The 9,768-nt window shown below is 36.2% G+C and overlaps 1 pseudogene; it reads right to left on the bottom strand.

Annotated features, from left to right (window-relative positions):
* Positions 1-4,273: 4,273 nt before the first annotated feature.
* LOC103350272 (cyclin-dependent kinase 17 pseudogene) overlaps positions 4,274-9,768 on the bottom strand; it is a 133,891-nt pseudogene continuing 128,396 nt past the window's right edge.

The following is a 9,768-nucleotide window of genomic DNA, read 5'->3' as shown; positions in this document are numbered from 1 at the left end:
TTTATAAGATGCTCTAAACAAATAACAGTCCTTAAAAGTGAATACAGATGCTATTAAAACACTATTTCCAACACTAAAGTGTTTATGATGTTCTCTCAAAACTAATATTTAATTTTTGGTAAACAGATGATACCTATGATACTTTAAATCAGTCCTCTAAGTTTTCTTTCTTTCATTTATAATTTATCATGGCTCATTCATATACATATTACAGCTTTCAGCTGACTCCAAATGAATGTTACAGAAAGACACAAATACCCCAAATGAAAGAAATTGTTCCCCAATGAAGTATAGTCCTTTCTAATAAAAAAAGTATTTAAAACAAATAAAACAAAATCAGTTTTAATTTTATTTAAGTTAAACAAGTTTCTTGTACTTCATATATACAGATTTAGGAACATAATGATACTTTCCACCATATACTCCCTCTTGCCCACACTCCAACCCTACTTCCTCTTCTCTCTCATATTCCTATTCTTAATTTTTACAAAAATCTACTTTCAGTTTACTTAATGATTATTAGGTTAACCGTAGAGTAAGTAAAGAGTTAAACAAATGTATAAAGAAAAAAAAACTGTTCTTCAACAGAAGAGACAATCATCAAATCTCAAAATATCCATTTAACTCATATACACTACATTTTATGTGCTCTATTAGTCACCAAATATCAGTGAAAACATGTGAAATCCGTCTTTTGGGGACTGGTTTATTTCACTAAATATAATGGTTACCAGGTGCATCCATTTTGTTGCAAAAGACAGGATTTCTTTTTTTTTATCTCAATAGTACTCCATAGTGTATACATATATCATAATTTCTTTATCCAGTCTTCAGTTGATGGACGTCTGGGTTGATTCCATATCTTAGCTATTGTGAATTGAGCTAATGCACATGGGGTACAGATAACTCATTCATACACTGATTTCTTTTGGTTTGGGTAAATTCCCAGGAGTAGGATGGCTGGAAGATAGGGTATGTCTATATTCAGAATTCTAAGGTATTTCCATACTGTCTTCCATAGTGGCTGGAACAGTTTACATTCCCCTATCAGTGGATTAGGGAACCTTTTTCCCCACATCCTCACCAGCATTTGTTGTTTGTTGATTTATGTACCACAGCCATTTCATCTGAGGTGACATGAAACCACATTGTGGTTTGAGTTGCATTTCCTGATGGCTGGTGATCATGAGCATTTTCTCAAATGTCTTTTGGCCATTTGAATTTCCTCTTTTGAAAAATGCCTGTCCAAGCCCTTTGATCAATTTTTAACTGGATTGTTGGATTTGTTGTTGAATTTTGTAAATTCCTTATAGATTCTGGATATTAACTATTTATCAGTTGTATAGTTTGCAAATATTTTCTCTAATTCTGTTGGTTGCCCCTCACTTTGCTGAGTGTTTCTTTTGCAGTGCAGAAGCTTCTTAGCTTGATGTAATCCCATTTGCCAATTTTTGGCTTGATTGCCTGTACTTCTGGGGGCTTTCCCAAAAAATCTTGACCTAAGTCACTGTCTTGAAGAATTTCCCAATGTTATCTAGTAATTTGATTTCATCAGGCCACAGATTTAGGTCTTTGATCCATTTTGAGTAGATTTTTGTGTAAGCTGTAAGGTAGGGATTTAGCTTTATACTTTTGCATGTAGAGATCCAGTTTTCCCCAGCACCATTTGTAGAAGAGACTGCCCATGTTCCCGGGATTGGTTTTAGCTCCTTTATCAAAAATAAATTGGTTGTAGACATGTGGATTGATTTCTGGAGTTTCTATTCTGTTTCATTTGTCTATAAGTCTACTTTAGTGCCAGTTCCAGGATTTTTTGATGATAACTGCCCTTTAGTATGTCATGAACACTGGTATTGTGTTGCCTCCAGCTTTGTTTTTGTTGTATAAAATTAGTTTAGCTATTCGGGATCTCTTGTGTTTCTATATGAATTTTAGCACATTTCTTTCAAGATCTAAGAAGAATGTCATTTGTATTTTGATTGGGATTGCATTTAATCTGTGAATTGCTTTCACTAGTATGGACATTTTGATGGCATTGATTCTTCCAATGGATGAACATGGAAAATTTTTCCATTTTTTATGTCTTCTATTTCTTTCTTTAATGTTTGTAATTTTCATCTTAGAGATCTTTGACATCCATGGTTAAATTTATTCCAAGGTATTTAGTTTCTTTTATAGTTATTATGAATTGGATTGATCTGAAAATTTCTTGATCAGCTATGGCATTGTCTTTGTATACAAGAGCTATTGATTTCTGAGTTAATTTTGTATCCTGCCACTTTACCAAACCCTTTTATGAGTTATGATTTGTCTCTCCATGTGTCTCTGAGATCCCTTATATATAGTCATGTCATCTGCAAATAGGGATAGCTTGACTTCCTCCTTCCTGATTTGTATCCCTTTGATTTCTTTTTCTTGCCTATTGGCTCTGGTTGAAACTTCCAGGACAATATTGAATGGTAATTATGTTAGTGGCATCCATGTCTGGTTCCAGATCTTAGAGGGATCACTTCCAGCTTTTCTCCATTCAATAGGATGTTGGCTGTGTGTTTGTCATAAATTGCTTTGATTGTGCTGAAGAAAAAAAAATGTTCCTTCTTTACCCAACTTGCTTAAGGTTTTCATCATGAAAGGAAGTTGTATTTTATGAAATGCTTTCTCTGCATCTATTGAGATAATCATGTTGTTTTTGTTCTTCAATTTGTTAATGTGAAGTATCACATTAATTGATTTGCAAATACTGAACCATCCCTGCATACCTGGGATGAATCCCACTTTTTCAGTGTGAATGATCCTTCTGGTATATTGTTGGATTCAATTTGCTAATATTTTTGAGGGTTTTTGCATGTATGCTCATCAGGGATATTGTTCTATAGTTCTCTCTCTGTTATACTTTTTTCTTGCTTAGGAATCAAGGTGACAATAAATAAAATATTTAAAAATAAGGGCTTTTATGCTTGAATGGACATATATGGCTAAGTTTTAACAAAGGACAATGTAATATATGTGAGTGTATTAGTATATAAATACCCAGTGATATGCAGCAGATTTTTCTGAAATGACAAATAGACAAAAGTGAAGTTTTAGCATTTTAATTTATGAATGTCTAATTTGAGATCTCCAAATTGTCAGATATCCATTTTCCTGAATGAACTTCTGCATCACATCTTTCCTAAACATAAAAGGTTTGTCAATCTTTTAGCTACTCTCTTTATTAATGTTCAATAAGAATTATACAGCATGAATGCAGAGTGTTCTAGATGGCTCACTTATTTTACAGTTAAACAAAGTTAATTTACATTCCAGGATACACTGAAGTTTAATCTTAAGCAAACAAACAAAAAAACATAGGAGCAACCCAATTCATGAGTCTGAACAGATGCTTTAAATATAATAAAGCCACTGAAACTTCAGGCATCCAACTATTGTATTAAATGATAGTAATTTAGCAGCAACAATTCCACAATAAATAGTGCACTGTGTTTTCAGGCCTGCACAAAAATTGCAACTACAGTTACATCAATGGCTTAACCTATGAATTCAAATGGCAGAGAATATCCTAAAATGATTGCACAAGAACATTGTCACACTGTGACAACAAATATAAAAACAATCTGTAGGTCTGAAATAAATACTCCTCTGTGAAGAGGACAGTGTAGACAAATGGAGATCCAAGTTCACCAAAAGAAATAATTGCCTTCAGATCTGAGTCCTTGATTGATAAGAAAGGCCAGGGGCTGGGCTTAAAACCATGTTATCAGACTTATAAGAGCATGCTCAGTCTTCTGTTATTCCCACGTCCTAAAATATAAAGTTATTTTATGAGGTAGTTCAAAGTTCACTTGTTTTATCCCACATATAGTATTTGGTGACTCTGGGAAGCTATTGTTTTCACCAGCAAAAGCTGATATTCCACGGTAAGTGTGATCAGCATTTTTTAAAGGGCCCTTTGGAGATGGAGTCAGTCTAGAGATTCTATGCTGCAAAGTAATAAATCTGATGACTAGGGAAGCACAAGATGCATCTTCTCCCTCAGGTACCATAGATGGCACAGGTAGTGGTCAAGCTGGAAGACTTGTAAAAGGTCGTTTTGCCATCTACAGCTCTCGGGATCCCTGACTTGAGTGAATTAGATCCCTCTCTGAAGATTTACTGACCTGCTCACATCATGCAGAAATGTGACTATGTGGAATGCTAAACATACACAGTTGTGGAATGCTCTGTTCATTGGTTTATCAATTTATAAACCAAAAGCTTGGTTCCATGCAAAAATTCAAGATTGACATGTGAAATGGTTTATGACAAAGACACCTGTCTAGATAACAAGAAGTTTGAAAACTTAGGTCCTTCTAAAGCTGAATTTCTTTCAGAGTGAATATTGATACACTTTGTGGTAAAGCCTGTATTCTTTTTCTCAGACTTTGAAAGAATACATGTTTTATGGCATTTTCTGCTTAGATCCTTTAATTGTATTCATACTGAAGTAATTTTGTTATCAACTCAATTCCATCAGAGTCCAACCAGGTGCATTACTAAATAGAGCTGTGGTTTATATTTTGGATAGTTGTAGTTCTTGAACTCGTAATTTGAAAAAACACCTCATCAAGATTCCTGAGATGGAGTTCCTAACAGTCGGGAAATTAATTGGAGTTCATTTTCCATATTGATCCTGGAAATAAAGGTCTTCCAGAACCATTGAAAATAAAGCACAACCAATGCCCCACATAGCAATCTTAGTTGAGTACCCTGAGGAACCCAAAGCACATCAGGTGGCCAGTGCCACAGTATGACAACTTCATCTGAGTTGGTCTTTGTGGGAACTGACTTGTTTCTGGCTAATCCAAAATCTGCAATCTTTAATTCTCCTTGTTCATTATTGAGGAGGTTCTCTGGTTTCAAATCTTGATGAAACAGCTTTCTTCCATGGCAATATGCCAGACCATGTAGAATTTGGTATAGAAAACTTTTACATTGTGCATACTCATGATATTTCCAAATACAGCCTTAGGTCTTGATCTAGATACTCAAAGACCAGAAACAAGGATTTATCTGTTTGAGGTTACCATATTTGCATGTTTTAAATCTTTTAATAGTGAGCTTCTCTTATAGTTGTGCACAGCACACCTTCTTCATATTCCAATAGGATCCTTTTATTACCACCAAATTTTCTGTTGATTTACTTCTTTCTTTCCATACCGCTGCATATGTACCATCTCCAAGCTTTTCCAATTTTATATAGGCTTCCATTTTCCTAAACCCAATTTCTGATAAGGAAGGCTTTTGAGATCTTCAGCTCATTGGTTGATCAAATGGTGGACAGTTGATTTGCAACTTTTCAGGATATCCATCAGGTATTCTGATGTCTACAGGCAGTTATAAATCTTTATTTAAATCCTCATTGAGATCCATCTATATATACAAATTTGAGGCTGGTAGGACTGGACTTCATCATATGATGCCCCATAATTTTGGTCATACTCACCATCTGACCCAGTTTTTAGATTTTCATGAACAATATCTAATCTACTTCCATTTATAGGCCTTTCCATGAAGTATCCAAGGTTTCCTCATTATCACTGTGTCATCTCCACAATGAGAGCTTCTTGAAATACCCTGTGTACATTATCGTTGTTGCAGTTTTCTTTAATAGTCATCTGTTCAGCCAGTTCACATAGGGACTCATCAATAGTCTGGCTTTCTTGAAGTCTGAGGGAGAGTTTTCTGTTAAGTTTTTCATCCTGTCAATTGAAAGTGACTTGAAATATCCCTCCCCCAGAAAGGATTTTTTTTCCCTAGCAGAAGCGAAGCAGATCAAATCAATTCCATCAGGGACTGGGATGATTTGAGACTAGATTTTGACACAATAAAGAGAGGTCTATCTCTGCTTTGTCTCCACTCTTATGATGTGTTCTTTCAAGGGATCAGAACTGTAAACCTAGGGCCAGCAAGTGCAGGAATCACCCCGGGCGAAGTGCTGAGGGAAAGCTTTTGGTTCTATTTTCCCTTGAACTCTGTGTAGTACCTTCTGTTATCACTGAAACATTGTGCAAGGAAAAAAAAATTCTGAAAATGCTTGTTTTCTCGTAATTATTTCTTCCTAGTTATACGACTACCTTTGGAGAAGATACTTTATACAGCTTTGACACTATCCAATGGCCACAGTCAATTGATGTGCAATAATTCAAAATGCAGCCCTTTGTTTCCTGGTGGGTATGTGAAATGCCATAGATTACCCAAGGCCAGTAAGTTCCCTCTGTCATCTTAGTCTACCTAAAGTTGAATTTTTGTTATTTGTGACTAAAGGCACTCCTGAAGTTTTAAACATTGAAATACTTTTATTTGTATTTTCAAATCTGTATCAATTTATCTCAACTGCCTTTTTAGGTCTTTTTTTTTTTTTTTTTTTTTTTTTTTTTTTTTTTTTTGACAGGCAGAGTGGACAGTGAGAGAGAGAGACAGAGAGAAAGGTCTTCCTTTGCCGTTGGTTCACCCTCCAATGGCCGCCGCGGCCGGCGCGCTGCGGCCAGCGCACCGCGCTGATCCGATGGCAGGAGCCAGGAGCCAGGTGCTTTTCCTGGTCTCCCATGGGGTGCAGGGCCCAAGCACCTGGGCCATCCTCCACTGCACTCCCTGGCCACAGCAGAGGCCTGGCCTGGAAGAGGGGCAACCGGGACAGAATCCGGCGCCCCGACCGGGACTAGAACCCGGTGTGCCGGCGCCGCTAGGCGGAGGATTAGCCTAGTGAGCCGCGGCGCCGGCTTTTTTAGGTCTTTATATCCCTAACACTTAACCCTCTACAAAACAAATATTTAAAAAATGCTTCTGGAGTGAAAGAAGAAATGAATGAGTAGAAAATATATCTGTGAAAATCTTCTATGAGTTCCAGTAATCTCTTAGTAGAGTTCTTTGGGTCCCCTAAATAAAGAATCATATCATCTGCAAAGAGGAATAGTTTGAGTTCTTTACTTAATGCATACTAAACTGATCCTCTGTAAAAAAAAAAAAAAAAGAAATTATCAATTCCCAACTTGACTCTCACTGGGATTAAACATGACAATAGGTCTGATCTGATTTCATCATCATTTAAAAAAATCATCTATTAGTTTTCACTTTATGTTTCTGTGTGGGAGCAAACTGTTGAAATCCTTACTTAATATATACTAAGCTGATCTTCTGTATATTAAGATAATCGAAAATGAATCTTGATGTGAATGGAAGGGGAGAGGGAGTGGGAAAGGGGAGGGTTGTGGGTGGGAGGGACGGTATGGGGGGCCATTGTAATCCATAAGTCGTACTTTGGAAATTTATATTCATTAAATAAAAGTTAAAAAAAAAGAAAATATATCTGTGAAATATAATTCTTAAGAAATTATAGCAACTAATCTATTTAATGATTCATATCCAAAACAACTACCTAAAAACAAAGGAAAATTTAAAGAACATAACATAAGGAATATGACAATAGCAACAGAAAAACACAGTGCTTAGAGGAGGATTGGATTAAAGCAGGTTAACAATTTTTCCAGAATTTTAAATTTTAAACTGGCATAAGGATTTGACACTTTTGAATCTTGCAGAGGTATTATCCTGAGTTAAACATTCCATCTGATGGTCCACAATCATGAATAGTGGTCTCCAGGAAACTGATAGAGAAAAAAAACAAAATTACAGAAGTAAGCATAATCACACATGGATAGAAATAAGGAAAGTCACACTAATTTGCTTTGCTTTTCATCATAAACAAATGAGACTTGAATACTCATTCCTTCCTGGATAGCATATAACATAACACTGGTTAATATGCCATGACATCTTCAGAAGAAAACAATTTAAGGGGAATTATAAAAGATCATTTGGCTTCTACACTTTCTTTACATACCATTAAAGCATCCATATGAATAATAATGTGTAGAACGTATTTTCTTTTCTTCCCTTTAAGCCTTATTGAGTACATAAAAAGTAGCAGACAATGTGAATATGAAATCAATGGAACCAAGACCCTATTGTTGGTTATTTAATGTTTCCATTGGGTACATGAACAGAAAAAGAAAATTATAAAACAAAATAATAAAGTGTTGTAAAAGAGTATGCATGCAGCAGACATAACTTAAAAATCCATCAAAAAAATTTTTTGAGGAGCTTAGTAGATTCAAGAATATATCCTATTCTGAAAGTGAAAGTTTTGACAACTAATCACAATTCTTGTTTTAAGATTTATTATTTATTTCAAAGGCAGAGTTGCAAAGAGACAGAGAGATAAGAGATAGAGAGAGAGAGAGAGAGGTCTTCCATCCGCTGGTTCACTCCCCAGACGACCACAATGGCTGGAGCTGGACCCATGCGAAGCCAGGGGCCAGGAGCTTCTTCTGAGTCTCCACATGGGTGTAGGGGCCCACAGACTTGGGCCATCTTCTACTGCTTTCCCAGGTCATACTAGAGAGCTGGATTGGAAGTAGAGCAGCCAGGACTTGAACTGGTGCCCATATGGGATGCCAGCACTGCAGACAGTAGCTTTACCCACTAAGTTACAGCACCGGCCCCAACCATTCATATTTCTTCAGTGAAGTATAATAAATTTTATTGACTATCTCTTTCCAAATCCCATACTTCATTGAGTATAGCATCTACAGAGTATCAAGGAGAAGTAACAATTCAATAAATGGGATAGGATCCAAATGGTAGGAAGATTTAAGCTGTGTTATCTATTGCCCTCAAGAATATTTACATTGCATATTCTTATGCTTGATCATCTCATTAGGTAATAATTCTGATGAGTTCAAAAACTAACCATAATTGATGGATTTTCTCCTTATGTATGTAATCTCCAATTGATAATTATTGTATATAAAGTTCAGATTGATTCAATGAAAGAGGAGAATGGGCAGTTAATTATGTGATGTGAGTTATAGATCATATTTGATTAAAACCATTAGTTTCCAACTAAGCTTTCTCTGAATGAATTTCTTATGATGTAAGCCATATTTCTTTGATTAAGGCATTTCCTCCAGAAATTCATTTTTGCTATGCACATGAGCTTACTTGGAACTTATTGGCATGCTGAGGATGGCTAATGTGCTATTTTTTTCCATGAGTGCTTGTCCCAAGAACAATATGAAGGAATAGGATATAAAATTGTTGAGTTTTGCCAGAAAGAAGGAAAAACAAAAAGGCGTTGAGAATGAGAAACATTTCAAAAAGGCAGATCTAGGAGCCTGTGTTATGCCTTCAGGAGCTTAAACCCTTACAGAAGATACACTGCAATGTGGTGAAATATGTTATATAATAATAGATATACTGGAAATGTGAGCATATTGAGGGAAACTTAAGTCTGATGAGAAAGACCAAGAGTGACTTCCAAATAACTTACATCTAAGCTGAAATGGGATGAGAAAATCACATGGGCCTGGGAGAGGAGAGCAGGGGTCATGGAGGCCAGTGTTGTAACTCAGCTGGCTAAGCTGCTAGCTGTGATGCAGGCATACCATATGAGCACCAATTTGAGCACTGGCTGCTCCACTTCTGGTTCAACTCCGGGCCAGTGTACCTGAAAGCTGCAGAAAATGGCTCAAATTCTTGGGTTTCTGCCACCCACATAGGAGCCTCAATGGAGTTCCAGGTTCCCATCTTGTTGAGGCCATTTGGGGTCGTGAACCGGTGGATAAAAGATCTTTCCTTCACTCTCCCTTTCTGTGTAACTCTGCCTTTTAAATAAATGAATGAATGAGTGAATGAATGAATCTTTTTGTTTTTACACTTTTAGATGCTGTA

The sequence above is a fragment of the Oryctolagus cuniculus genome, chromosome 7, assembly GCF_964237555.1.
Source record: "Oryctolagus cuniculus chromosome 7, mOryCun1.1, whole genome shotgun sequence".
Taxonomy (NCBI): domain Eukaryota; kingdom Metazoa; phylum Chordata; class Mammalia; order Lagomorpha; family Leporidae; genus Oryctolagus; species Oryctolagus cuniculus.
The sequence above is the reverse complement of the archived record's forward strand: the minus strand, read 5'-3'. Positions and strand labels throughout refer to the sequence as shown.